Genomic DNA, 14,849 nt, shown 5'->3' on the forward strand with positions numbered 1-14,849 from the left:
GTTAGGACTTTATTCCCTAGAACATAGAAGATTGATGGGAGATTTAACAGAGATATACAAAATTATGAGGGGTATAGACAGGGTAAATACAAGCAGGTTTTCTCCGCTGAGGTTGGGCAGGACTGCAACTAGAGGTCATTGATTAAGGGTGAAAGGTAGAATGTTGAAGGGGAACATGAGTAGGAACTTCTTCACTTGGAGGGCGTTGAGAGTGTTGAATAAGCTGCCAATGTGAGTGATGTATGTGGGGTCGATTTCAACAGTTAAGAGAAATTTGGATAGATACATGGATGGAAGGGGTATCGAGTGCTATGTACTTGGTGGATGTCAATGGGACTAGGCAGATTAATGGTTCTGCATGGACTAGCTTGGCTGAGGGTCCTGTTTCTGTGCTGTAGTGTTCTATAATTCTGTGACTGAAGCATAGGGGCTAAGGGGGGACCTTAAAGAGGATTATAAAATCATGAGAGATGTAGCTAAGTTGAATGGTCAAAGCCAAAGTTAAAGCAAAGGAGAGGGCATACAAGGAAGCAACAATTAGTGGGAAGACAGAGGATTGGGAAGATTTTAAAACCTTACAAAAGCAAACTAAGAAGGTTATTAAGAGGGAAAAGATTAACTATGAAAGGAAGCTAGTAAATAATATCAAAGAGGATACTAAAAGCTTTTTCAAGTATATAAAGAGTAAAAGACAGGTGAGGGTAGATATAGGACTGATAGAAAATGATGCTGAAGAAATTGTAATGGGAGATAAGGAGTTGGCGGAGGAACTGAACGAGTATTTTGCATCAGTCTTCACTGAGGAATACATCAGCAGTATACCGGACACTCAGGGGTGGCAGGGAAGAGAAGTGTGTGCAGTAACAATTACGACAGAGGAAATAATCAGGAAGCTGAATAGTCTAAAGGTAGATAAATCTCCCGGACCAGATGGAATGCACCCTCATGTTCTGAAGGAAGTAGCTGTGGAGATTGCGGAGGCATTAGTGAAGATCTTTCAAAAGTCGATAGATTCTGGCATGGTTCCGGAGGACTGCAAGATTGAAAATGTCACTCTGCTATTTAAGAAGGGGGCAAGGAAGCAAAAAGGAAATTATAGACCTGTTAGCTTGACATCGGTGGTTGGGAAGTTGTTGGAGTCGATTGTCAAGGATGAAGTTACAGAGTACCTGGAGGCATATGACAAGATAGGTAGAACGCAGCATGGATTCCTTAAAGGAAAATCCTGCCTGACAAACCTATTACAATTTTTTGAGGAAATTGCAAGTAGGCTAGACAAGGGAGATGCAGTGGATGTCGTATATTTGTATTTTCAGAAGGCCTTTGACAAAGTGCCACACATGAGGCTACTTAAGAAGATAAGAGCCCATGGAATTATGGGAAAGTTACATACATAGATAGAGCATTGGCTGATTGGCAGGAAATAGAGAGTGGGAATAAAGGGATCCTATTCTGGTTGGCTGCCGGTTACCAGTGGTATTCCACAGGGGTCTGTGTTGGGGCTGCTTCTTTTTACATTGTACATCAACGATTTGGATTATGGAATAGATGGCTTTGTGGCTGTTTGCTGATGATATGAAGATAGGTGGAGGAGCCGGTAGTGCTGAGGAAACGGAGAGTCTGCAGAGAGACTTGGATAGATTGGAAGAATGGGCAAAGAAGTGGCAAATGAAATACAATGTTGGAAAGTGTATGGTTATACACTGACAGAAGAAATAAACGGACAGACTATTATTTAAATGGGGAAAGAATTCAAAGTTCTGAGATGCAACGGGACTTGGGAGTCCTCGTACAGGATACCTTTAAGGTTAACCTCCAGGTTGAGTCGGTAGTGAAGAAGGCGAATGCAATGTTGGCATTCATTTCTAGAGGAATAGAGTATAGGAGCAGGGATGTGATGTTGAGGCTCTATAAGGCGCTGGTGAGACCTCACTTGGAGTACTGTGGGCAGTTTTGGTCTCTTTATTTTAGAAAAGATGTGCTGACGTTGGAGAGGGTACAGAGAAGATTCACTAGAATGATTCTGGCAATGAGAGGGTTAACATATGAGGAACGTTTGTCCGCTCTTGGACTGTGTTCCTTGGAGTTTAGAAGAATGAGGGGAGACCCCATAGAAACATTTCGAATGTTGAAAGGCATGAACAGAGTGGATGTGGCAAAGTTGTTTCCCATGATGGGGGAGTCTAGTACGAGAGGGCATGACTTAAGGATTGAAGGGCGCCCATTCAGAACAGAAATGTGAAGAAATTTTTTTAGTCAGAGGGTGGTGAATCTATAGAATTTGTTGCCACGGGCAGCAGTGGAGGCCAGGTCATTGGGTGTATTTAAGGCAGAGATTGATAGGTATCTGAGTAGCCAGGGCATCAAAGGTTATGGTGAGAAGGCGGGGGAGTGGGACTAAATGGGAGAATGGATCAGCTCATGATAAAATGGCGGAGCAGACTCGATGGGCCGAATGGCCAACTTCTGCTCCTTTGTCTTATGGTCTTATGGTCTTATAATCTATTTCCTAGGATATAGCAGTTCAAAACTCGAGGACATAGATTAAGGATGATATGGAAAAGATTTAAAGGAGACTTGAAGGACAACTGTTTCACACAAAATGTGGAAGGTGTATGGAACAAGCTGCCAGAGGAAGTATTGGAGCTGGATACAAGTACAACCTCTAAAGATGTTTGACAGGTCCAGGGACAGAAAAGGCTTGGAGGGATATGGGCAAAACACAGGCAAATGAGAATGGCTGAAATGGATCAGGATTGACAAATTGGGCCAAAAGACATGTTTCCATGCTGTTTAATACTCTAAAATTAAATGAGTGCAAAAGAAACCTGCTTACCAAGGGACTGGCAAGAGTATGGAATGCTGTTATAGTTGACAGAAATAATAATAAATATGCAACCAAAGGGAGACTCAGTAGTCATATGAGGGAAAGGGGGAATCAAAATCAGAATGTGTAGGAGGAGGGTTAATAGAAGTATGATTAGCACTGAAGTGTACATTGTTTGTTTTCTGTAATTCTATGTAATTTGCCCTTTTTCTGCAGTTAGGTAATCAGTCTGAGCTGCATTGTGTTTGGTAGGTTGGTGGAGGTGGTGGTTAAGGTGGTTCCAATGTTATGTAGGTAATTGTGAAGTAAAGGCAGTGCACCTGTCAGTGATTTTAACACACCCAGGTCATTATCATTTTACTTCTGTGCTTAATTTTGAATGTGGAATAACAGACATGATATAATCTCAACTCCAATAAATGGGAAGATTAAATTCTGAGAAGCTGGAATTGGAGATTAGAGGAGGCCAGGTTTGACAGCTGATTCCAGATGTTCAAAGGCTATATTCACTCTCCCTTCAAAGTTGCCTCCTCTTAGGGGACATAATCTCAAAGGTTATTTTCAACGAAAATTTATACTTTCAGGTTTTGAAGCAGAGTTCAAATAAACTTTGTTTTATTGAATCAAGTTGGAAAGATTCTAAAACAAGGTTTAAGAATAAACATGAAATATTCCAAAGTTTTATAAAGTGCTGTCTCAACCCCGTATTTTTTTTTTCAAATGTCTTCCTTCCATGTGCCAGGTAATTTCAAAATTTGCAGATGCCAGTGTCAGTCACATGCGTGGTAAACAATAACGGAAGTTATTGAACAAAGTATGAAGTAAGAAGAATGATGAAAGGCCATGTATGCTAAGTAGTACAGGTGTATAGATCCATAATTCTATAAGTGGTAGGACAGGTTGAGAAATCTTTTGAGAATGTTACCCTTGGTTTTATTACTAGAGGCCCAAAGTACAAAAGGAAGATATGTAAATATTTTGTTAAGTGCTGGCTTGTACATTGTGTCTAATTCCAGCACCACATTATAGGACAGTGATTTGCTAGTGTGGAAACTAGGAGGAATGAGGGACTTCAGTTGGATCTTTTCATTGAATGAGATTAAAAATTGGCTTGAAATAAGTGTTGAAAATTATGTATTATTTTGGTAGAGAAGAAGAAAGGCTCTGAGCAAGTAATCAAACTCAGAGACTTGAAGGTAAAATCTAAAGAACAAAAATTAAAATGAAGGAAAACAGCATTCTTATGCAATGAGTTGGTATGATTGGAAAGGAACTGCTTCAAAAGGGTGGTATAAGCATTAATGACTTTCCTAAGAGAATTGAATAAAGACTGAAAGGAGAAATATCTGGGTAATGGGAAACATCTGGTTAGATGGAACTTCGAATGAACAAAACTACCCATGCTCTGCTTTAACATTCTCTGTTTCCAGGACAAGAGGAAGTGCTCCTCCACAGATTTGCTCACCAAAACAGCTCAAGTCCAAGTGGAAGAGATTATTCTAATGCACTTGGTCTTCAGAAGTGAGGAAGTAAGGATTTTTCAGACAGCTAATGTCTCACATGTAGTACAACTGTCAGTCATGTTGACATGACTTTAGCTTTGGGTGAAGTATAGTTACCTTTATACTTATAAATTCTTGCTTTTATAAATTCAGTACCCATCTATAGTTCAGACATCTGTTGCTTCAGGATGGCATTGGGCATTAGGTTTCCTCCATGACCAATATCAATTTGTATTCGGGAAAGAACAATGCAAATTTCTAATGTGACCAACTAACTCTTTTGAAAAAGTAGACCCATAGGATCTTCTTTGCAAACATCGTGGGTTTGCAAAGCCAACCAGTTCTTTCCCTTATATCTTCTAAAAACCTTTCTCTGTATCATATTTCATCCTGTGAGTCCTTGTTAACCACAGTATGCTTGTGCCTGTCTTGGTCTTATCTCAGTATTGGTGATTTTTTTTTTAAATGGTGAACCCTGCAAAGCACTTAAATTCTCCTTTTCCCGTGAATAGAGAGAATTTTATATTTGAGTTCTGTTTGAGTACTGCATTATTTTCTGATTAATCATTATGTCATCTTTTCAGATGCTATGCAAATCATACCATATAACATCTTTTCTATCTTCCACTGAGATTTCCAAGTCAGTAAAGTGATTTTGAGCCTTTCTCTGACAAATACTTCTGTAGATCCATTTGAGTCTGTGCAGATATCACGTCAGTAATACTGTATATCCTGTGATTTTATATACTTTATATTGCCCTTCTATTCACCTTTCGCATTAAGGGTGTAGCTTGTTACTACTTATGTTCTCAACAAAACATCAGATGATAAAATAAATGAATCCTCAGCACATGCCCTCGTGGCGCCAATGCTTAAGCATTGATAAATGGATGACAGATTTACTTTGGCACAAAATCTTTATTCTTGGTTATTTAGTTCCTACAGCATTTGTTGAAAAACTGACAGGGCTTGTACAGATTGGAACGCCAATGATTAGTGTCATGTTTTATTCTGGATGTGCATTACATCATTGTCTTTTTTCAACATATTTCATCATTCAAAGCAATTCCATGAACTGAACATGTATTCTGGCGACAAGTTCAAACCAGACCAGCTACTGTCTAAATATGTTCGTTCGCTTTATTTTAAATCAGGAATTATTAAAAATTGCTGACTTGTTAATATTTTTATGAAGAAAGTTAGTCAAATAACTACATAACATGGTATCTACAATATGTAAAAAAGTCAAAGCAGGTGCAAGCTTAACAAAAAGCTTGTTACCAGAAATCCATTTGTGAGAGTTCAATATGGCTGGCATTAGAAGTCACAGCTCTCAATTGCTGCTCACGAAATTATGAACAATTTTATATTTATTAATAAATCACATTGCCTATACATAATACTGCTTAAATATTTATTGATCTTTCATACACATTTTAGTCTTAATGCAAATTTTTACATTCATGAGCTGATTCATGACAGCACAATGTGTTTTGGAGCAAATATTTCACTCAAGTGTGAAGTATAAACAATGTTTTCATATAAACAAGGAAAATGTGTGATTTTAGATTTTCAACAAATAATATATGAGGAATTTTGGTGATAAAAGAGCATATTTTAAATAAACAATATGAAACAATAGAAGGATGTTGCAAAAGTAAGAAGAACTATATACTATTCAAGCCAGGATTGCAGGGTCCTGGACAAGTATTGTACATCCAAATCAGATCCAGTTCTTTGACCCTATGTGTCGGGAGTTGCAGCTGGGTGCACTTCCCACAGTGGGCCCTACTTGGGTGGGATCCACTTTGTAAACTTATTATATATGCTGGTGCTGCAGTCACCAATCTAGAATAGATAAATGAGGGGACTTACCCAGATACCAATTTCACAAAATTCAATGTTTGATGCCAATGGTAAATGTAGGAAGGCTTGGGTATAAGAGCTTCCTCTTTGATTCAATAAAGATTTCAAACTGGACTAATAATATCACTCCTGATGTGAAGTTTTAATGCACATTTCTCAGGCTCTGAATCAAGTTGAAACAGCGGTGAACAAGGGGGAATGCATAGGTGAACATCTGTAAATGATTTCAGCTGGCATCTAAAAGTGGAACAAGAATAGGAGTTGGAAATAGGTAGTACAAATTTGGAAGGGAAAAATATGATGGATAATTAAACCTAGACTGTAGAATCCAGATGTATTCAAGACTGATAAAATTGGCAAAAGGAGTAGAGGACAGTCTTCAGTTTCTATCAAGCTTTTCTCAAAGTGACTAAAAATATAGTGCAAAATTTTCAAAGCAATATTGTGAATTAAGACGTATTTGTGTTTTAAGAAATTATAATCTATTCTATTTACAGCTACAAAAAGAAAACATTTCAAAGGATATTTCAGAATATTAATCATCAACAAAGAATGTATTGTATTTTGACTAAACTAATTATTCTTTCAGGACCTGCAATGCTAGCTTGAATAGTTCTTCTTATTTTTGTAACATCTTTCTATTGTTTCACATTGTTTATTTAAAACATGCTCTTTTATCACAAAAATTCCTCATATATTATTTGTTGAAAATCTAAAATCACACATTTTCCTTCTTTATATGAAAACATTGTTTATACTTCACGCATGTGTGAAATATTTGCTCCAAAACACCTTGTGCTGTCAGGAATCAGCTCATGAATGTAAAAATTTGCAGTAAGACTTAAAATGTGTATGAAAGATCAATAAATATGACTTTTCCCATTATAATCAAACAAATCCATTCCAAGTTTGAAATATGGCCTGTCTGGGACAGGATGTGGCATAAGTAGTTCTGCTTGCTGCTTTGGTCTGTAGGTAATACATATTTCACACGAAGTCTGACTGATGTCCTGGTTCATTCTTGGCTAGTACATCACTTCCTGAGCTCGATGTTTACACTTTTCCTCACCAAGATGCACTTTGTGTATCTTCTGGAGCAATTCATTGCTTAGTGACACTGAAATCACAAACCAGTCCCCTTGAAGACCATATCTTACACTGTTAACAGTTCAGCTCTGCATGACCAGTAGTCCTGGAAAAAACATTGGACAGTCATTCTTAGCTGCCAGCTGTATTGTATCTTTGATTTCTTTCATAGTTTCATCTGACCCTGCTGCTTTCCTAATCTGCTCTGTTCTATCGGGAGATATTAGAACAGAGGCGGCAATCATGTCAACCTAGGCCTGTATATCTGCATTAACCTCTTGGTGACTCATTTCTTTCTTGTTGACTGCACAAGACAGCACAACATCTGCAAACATAATTTCCCGATGTGAAGATCATCTTCACATTATACTTCTGCAGCGTTATCAACATGTGCTGTATCCTCATGGGACGTAATTGAGACCAGTGTTTCAGAGTCTGTCTCCACTTCAAAAACTTGACCATAGATGTACTGATGGAATCTTTCGCATGCACATATGCTAGTGAGAAGTTCTATCTCCATCCATGCATAGTTGGATTCCGCACTCGTTAAAGCCCTTGATACATAAGCCACCGTTTGCCATGTGTCATCATGCTGTTGCATGGTACTGCTCCTGGACCGTACCGGAACGCATAAGCTGAGATCCTATTACATCCTTTTGGATCATAAAACTTCAACATAGGCTCTTCATTTAGGACTCCTTTCAGCCTCTGGAAACACTCATCTTGCTCATGAGACAAAATCCACTTATTTTGCTGCTCAAGGAATATCCTAAGTAGTGCTAACACATTTAACAGTTGAGGGATGAACGTAGCCAGGTAAGTCACCATCCTAAAGAAACATCTCACCTCCTGTTCCTTTTGGTGCCTCTCCATATTTTCAATGACTGATGACTTTCTTGGGTCAGGCTTCACTCCCTCTTCAGATTTGACATCTCCAACCAAGACTTATTACCAGACTCAGATTTCTCATTATTTAATTTCAAATTGACGTTCTGTGTCATGTCAAGCACTTTATCTGTCATATATCATGTTCATCCTTGGTCGATGCCCAGACAATGATGTCATCCATAATGGTCTTGACACCAGGTATGCCCTCAAAGATCATGTGGGTGGTTTTATGGTAGACTTGCGGTGCAATCAGAATCTCATTATCCAAAGAAAGAAATATCTTCCCTGAGGTGTGATAAAATTACAGTCTTGAACTTGCCTCATCAAACTTCATCTACCAAAACCCAGATGGTGCGTTGAGCTTGCTAAACACTTGGCACCTGCAAACTGGGACATGATCTCCTCCCATGGTGCCAAATGAAAATGCTGTTCCTTGATGGTTTTATTGAAATCTCTTGGGTTTAGACATATCCACAATGCTCCATTTTTCTTTTGCACAGTGACCGGTGAGTTCACCCAATCTGCTGGTTCTTCAGTTTTCTGCATGACACACATTTGTTGCATGCATGCTACTATAGTTCTTGTTTGAGTTAGTCTCCAAGTGGAAATTAAACTTTCCTACATGCATGGACAACAGGAGTCACTGCCTCACCCATATGAATTTTTTGTAAACCAGGTAAGCGTGCGAACCCCTCAAACACATCTGCGTACACATCCATGAGTATTGTGTGGTCATCCTTGGTCTACAGGGAGCTAGTCACCCCGAGGCTGCAGAAGTTAGATAACTGGGTGACTGTCAGGGAAGGGATGGGAAGAGCTCAGATAGTAGAGAGCACCCCTGTGGTCATCCCCCTCAGAAATCATTATCTTGTTTTGGATGCGATTGGGAGGGAGTGACCTGACAGAGGACAACCACAGCGATCGGGTCTCTGGCACTGATCCTGGTTCCGTGGAGCAGAAGGGAGAGAAGATGAAGAATGCGGTAGTCATAGGGGATTCCATAGTGTAGGAAACAGACAGGAGGTTCTGTCAGCCTGATAGTGATACCCGCATGGTGTGTTGCCTCCCAGGTGCCAGGGTATGGGATGTCTCGGATTGGGTGCAGAGTAGTCTGAAGGGAGAGTGTGAACAGCCAGAAGTCTTGGTCAACATTGGTACCAATGACATAGATAGAAAAATAAAGGAGGCCCTGAAGAGAGAATTTAGGGAGTTAGGTAGGAAGCTGAAAGGCAGAACCTCTAGGATAGTAATCTCAAGATTGCTCCTTGTGCCACATGCTAGTGAGGGCAAGAATAGCATGATCAGGCATATTAATGTGTGGCTGAGAGACTGGTGTAGGGGGCAGAGATTCAGATTCCTGGATCTTTGGGACCTTTTCTGAGGGAGGTACGACCTGTAAAAATAGGGTGGGTTACACCTGAACCTAAAAGGGTCCAATATCCTAGCAGGCACATTTAATAGAGCTGTTAGGGAGAGTTTAAACTAATTTGGCCGGGGGATGGGAACTGGAGTGATAGGGCTGAGGAAGGGGAAAACAGAAATAAAGCAAAGATAGTGTGCAACAGAGAATATAGAAAGAACAGGTAGGAGATGAGGCTTAATCAAAGCCAGTGGCATGAGTTACAGGGCAATAGAGGCATGGTGCAGTTAAATCAGAAAGCAACAGATACTGGACTGATGCACGCAGCATAAGGAATAAAATGCATGATCTCGAAATTCAGCTACAGATTGGCAAATATGATGTTGTGGCCATCTCTGAAACTTGGCTAAAGGATGGCTGCCATTGGGAGCTGAACGTCCAAGGATATATGGTATATCAGAAAGATAGGTTAGTAGGCAGAGGGGGTGGTGTGGTTCTGTGTATAAGAAATAGGAAATTGCAATGGCAAGGGAGTGGAATTGGCTGAAGTTGACTGGAAAGGGACATTTGCAGGAAAGAAAGCAGAGCAGCAATGGCTGGAGTTTCTGCTAAAAATGAGGGAAGTGCAAGACAGGTATATTCCAAATAAGAAGACATTTTCAAAGGGAAGGAGGACATACTGTAGCTGACAAGTGAAGTCAGAGCCAAAGTTAAAGCAAAAGAAAGGGCATACAAGGAAGCCAAAGCTAATAGGAAGATAGAGGATTGGGGAGGTTTTAAAAACTTGCAGAAGGAAACTAAGAAGGTCATTCAGGAGGAAAAGATGAATTATGAGAGGAAGCTGGTGACTAATATCAAGATATTAAATGCTTTTTAAAGTATGTAAAGGGTAAAAGAGAGTCGAGGGTAGATATAGGACCAATAGAAAATGATGCTGGAGGTATTGTAATGAAAGGTGCAGAGATGGCAGAGGAACTGGTGGTGTATTTTACATCAGTCTTCATCTGGAAGACATCTGCAGTATACCGGACATTCAAGAGTGTCAGGGAAGTGAAGTATGTACAGTGAAAATTACGACTGAGAATGAGCTCAGGAAGCTTAATGGTCTGAGGGTGGATAAATCACATGGACCTGATGGAATGCACCCTCAGGGTCTGAAGGAAGTAGCTGGAAAGATTGCAGAGGCATTAACAATGATCTTTCATAATTCAATAGATTCTGGCATTGTACTAGATGACTGGAAAATTGCAAATGTTACTCCGCTATTTAAGAAGGGTGGGAGGCAGCAGAAAGGAAATTATAGATCTGTTAGCCTGACGTCAGTGGTTGGGAATTTGTTGGATTTGATTTCTAGGGATGACATTACAGAGCACCTGGAGGCACATGACGAGATAGGCCAAAGCCAGTATGGTTTCCGGAAAGGAAAATCCTGCCCGACAAACCCACTGCAGCTATTTGAGGAAATTACAAACAGGGTAGACAAAGGAGATGCAGTAGACATGGTGAACTTGAATTTTCAGAAGGCCTTTGATAAGGTGCCGCAAGTGGGGCTGCTTAGCAAGATAAGAGCCCATGGAATTACAGGGAAGTTACTAGCGTGGGTGGAGCATTGACTGGTCGGCAGAAAACAGAGTGTGGGAATAAAGGGATCCTATTCTGGCTGGCTGCCAGTTATCATTGGAGTTCCACAGGGGTCGGTTTTGGGACCGCTGCTTTTTACGATGTATGTCAATGATTTGAACTATGGGATTAATGGATTTGTGGCTAAGTTTGCCGATGATACAAAGATAAGTGGAGGAGCGGGTAGTGTTAAGGAAACAGAGAGGCTGCAGAAAGACTTAGGTAGTTTAGGGGAATGGGCAAAGAAGTGGCAAATGAAATACAATGCTGGAAAGTGTATGGCCATGCACCTTGGTGGAAGAAATAAATGGGCAGACTATTATTTAGATGGGAAGAGAATTCAAAATGCAGAGGTGCAAAGGGACCTGGGAGTCCTTGTGCAAGATACCCTAAAGCGGGGGTAGGCATCCTATGGCCCACGGGCCAGATCCGACCCACCAAGTTATTTTGACCAGCCCGTGAGCAAATATTGGGATACTATGCTTATCCTGCCCACGAGCAATTTTTCCTTATCCTGAGTGTTTCACGCGACCACACTGAAGAACATGCATCGCGTCTTGTTACACTGGCCCCAGGTTCCATTTTGCTCCAAACCAAACACTGGTATATACGAATGACAGGAATGCAGACTACCTTTTAGATACTCTTCGTGCACACGCAGGCTTTCAGATGGGATCGTTCAAATTTGTAAACAGAAAGACCATCACTGTGTTCTAACAAGAAATCCACGCTGTAATGTATTGTGTGAGCATTCGTAGCATCAGAGTGCGTATGACGTCAGGACGTGGAAAAGGGTTTAAAAAAATGGAAGTCTGGTGAATAAAGGTTGGTTGTTCAATCTACACCGGTGTCTGAGTCACATAAATATTACACGGTGTCAGAAGAAAACGCGAAAAATAAAAAGAAAGAGAAGACACATAAAAGATGTCACAGTTACAGCCACCGACAAGTTTAAGCCTACAAGGTAATCTTGCTGAAAACTGGAAAATATGGATCCAGAAGTCTGAGCTGTTTTGCACCGCTAGCGGCCTAGCTGAAAAGACGGAGAAAGTGCAATGTGCTACGTTTCTGCACGTAGCGGGAGAAGAGTTGCTAGGAAGAGAGCTGGAGGTCAACTGGGTTACACCTCAGCTACCCATCTCTGAGGAGAAGTTGAACATGTTCAGGAAAGCGACTGCAGATGATCCTGAAATGCAAATGCTAAGAGACATTACAATGAATGGATGGCCAACAGAAAGAAAAGATGTTCCAAAGGAAATGCAGAAATACTGGACATTTAAAGAGGAAATCAGCTATGCATCAGGACTAATGTTCAAAACGGCAAAACTCATCGTACCAAACCAAATGAGACAGGAAATACTCAACAGAATTCATGAGTCACACCTGGGGATAGTGAAACGTAAAGAAGGGGCAAGGGACATTCTCTATTGGCCAGGCATGTCAACTCAGACAGAGGACATTGTGTCTCAGTGTGCTGTCTGTAATGAAAACAAAAACAGCAATCCAAGAGAGCCTCTGCTTCCCCACCCACCACCAGGAAGACCATGGGAGAAGATTGGCACAGATCTCTTTCACTACAATGGTACCGAATGCCTGCTTTGTGTGGACTACTATTCAAAATATCCAGAGATCACCAAGTTAAGTGACACGTCCAGTCGAGATGTCATTACGCAATGAAGTCGACATTCGCAAGACATGGTATTCCTGATATCGTCGTTAGTGACAATGGTCTGCAATATGCCAGTGGTGAGTTCAGAAAGCTGAGAATTTCAACATGTTACTTCCAGTCCAGGGCACGCTCAGTCTAATGGACAAGCAGAGAGAACTGTACAAACTGTCAAGAACATGCTCAAGAAGGCACAAAGCAGCAACGGTGACCCTTACATTGCTCTGCTTGAATACCGCAACACACTGACTGAGGGTGTGGGGTTCTCTCCTGCGCAGCTGTTGATGGGACGTCGTCTGAAGTCCAGACTGCCAACATCCACAACTCTACTGACTCCTGAAGGTAATGCTCAAGTATATGACAAGCAAAGGTACAAGCAAATAAAGCAAAAGAGCTACTATGACAGACATACAATACAGTTACCAGATCTACATACAGGTGAAAATGTCAGAATACAGAGAGGAGACACTTGGCAACCAGCTGTGGTTGTGAACAGACATCAGCAACCAAGATCCTTCATAGTTCGCACTCCAGATGGAAGAGTCTACAGGAGGAACAGGAAGCATCTGCTGAAGACAGGCGAGAGGTAGTTTCCACGTACAGATGCACAGGACATTTCCACAGATACAGACATGGAAACAAACGACACCAAGAATGATGCAGACCCCAAAAACACAGAGGGCACTCGAGAGACTGACACGGATGAAGGACAAGCACAGTCACAGTTGTATCACACACGGTCTGGGAGACGTCAAACTTCCAGCTCAATACAGAGACTAGACATACAGTTTGAGGCAAAGTCACACGTCATAAGTTCCAAGGTGTGAAATAAATGGTTTATTAGTCTATGTTAGTAAAAGAAAATACACTGCTGTTAGTATTGTAAAATACAATGCAGAATACAGTACAAGAAGGTAAGATTTCTTTTAGTTTATGTCATAATTGTTGCACTGTAAGAAGGGCGTACCTCAAGGCATTGTTTTGGTAATTCAGTGTTGTAAAAAAATCTTGAGAAGGGGGATGTAATGTATTGTGTGAGTATTCATAGCATCAGAGTGCGTATGATGTCAGGACGTTGGAAAGGGTTTAAAAAAATAGAAGTCTGGTGAATAAAGGTTGCTTGTTCAATCCACACCAGTGTCCAAGTCACATAAATATTACACACGCTAAGTATCCAGATATTTACATGTGCTATGATACTTGTTGAATAACTCATGTTCCGAAATAAAATGGAAGAAAAAAATTCCAATGGCAATGAATGCAAAACTCAGGAAGGCAGGTAGATACTGAGTGCCAAAATTACGAGACCCGCCATAGTGGAAATTTTAACGTTTACTGGGCAAGCAAGGAAAGATGAAGTTGAGTGAATGGAGGTTAGTTTCAGAAAGCAAACGTCATTTTTTGCCAAGAAAAGCAATGGAAATGAAGGAAATACCTGTGCCAGCTACGAACTCTCAAAACGTATTGCAGAAAAGATGAAGCCTTTTACAAATGGAGAGTTTGTCAAAGAACGTTTACTGTCAGTGATGGATACTGTTTGTCCTGAAAAGTAATATTTATTTACATCTATCAGCCTGTCAGCAAGAATGATCATACGGCGAGTTGAAGAAATGTCAGCAGATGATAAAAGTTGTTTAAGGGATGCCTGCAATGAATTGCAATTCTTTTCAATTGCGCTTGATGAGAGCACAGACTTGAGAGACACTGCTCAACCTGCAGTGTTTGTGTGAGGAGTGACCTCAACTTTTCAAGTTTTTGAAGAGTTGATTCAATTAATTCCTATGAAGGACACGGTTACTGGAGCAGACATTTTTGAAGCTTTGTTGAAAATGATGTCAGAAATGAAACTTAATGTGTTGAAGCTAATTGGCATCACAGCTGATGGGGCACCAGCAATAGTGCGACAGAAAAAAGGCATCATCACATTGCTGCATGGACAAATGGAAAACCTTGGAATCGCACAGAAACTGGTTAAAGTTCATTGCATTATCCATCAAGAGGCATTATATGCCAAGTATTTGAAACTAACGGATG

The sequence above is a fragment of the Mobula hypostoma genome, chromosome 3 (assembly GCF_963921235.1).
Source record: "Mobula hypostoma chromosome 3, sMobHyp1.1, whole genome shotgun sequence".
NCBI lineage: Eukaryota > Metazoa > Chordata > Chondrichthyes > Myliobatiformes > Myliobatidae > Mobula > Mobula hypostoma.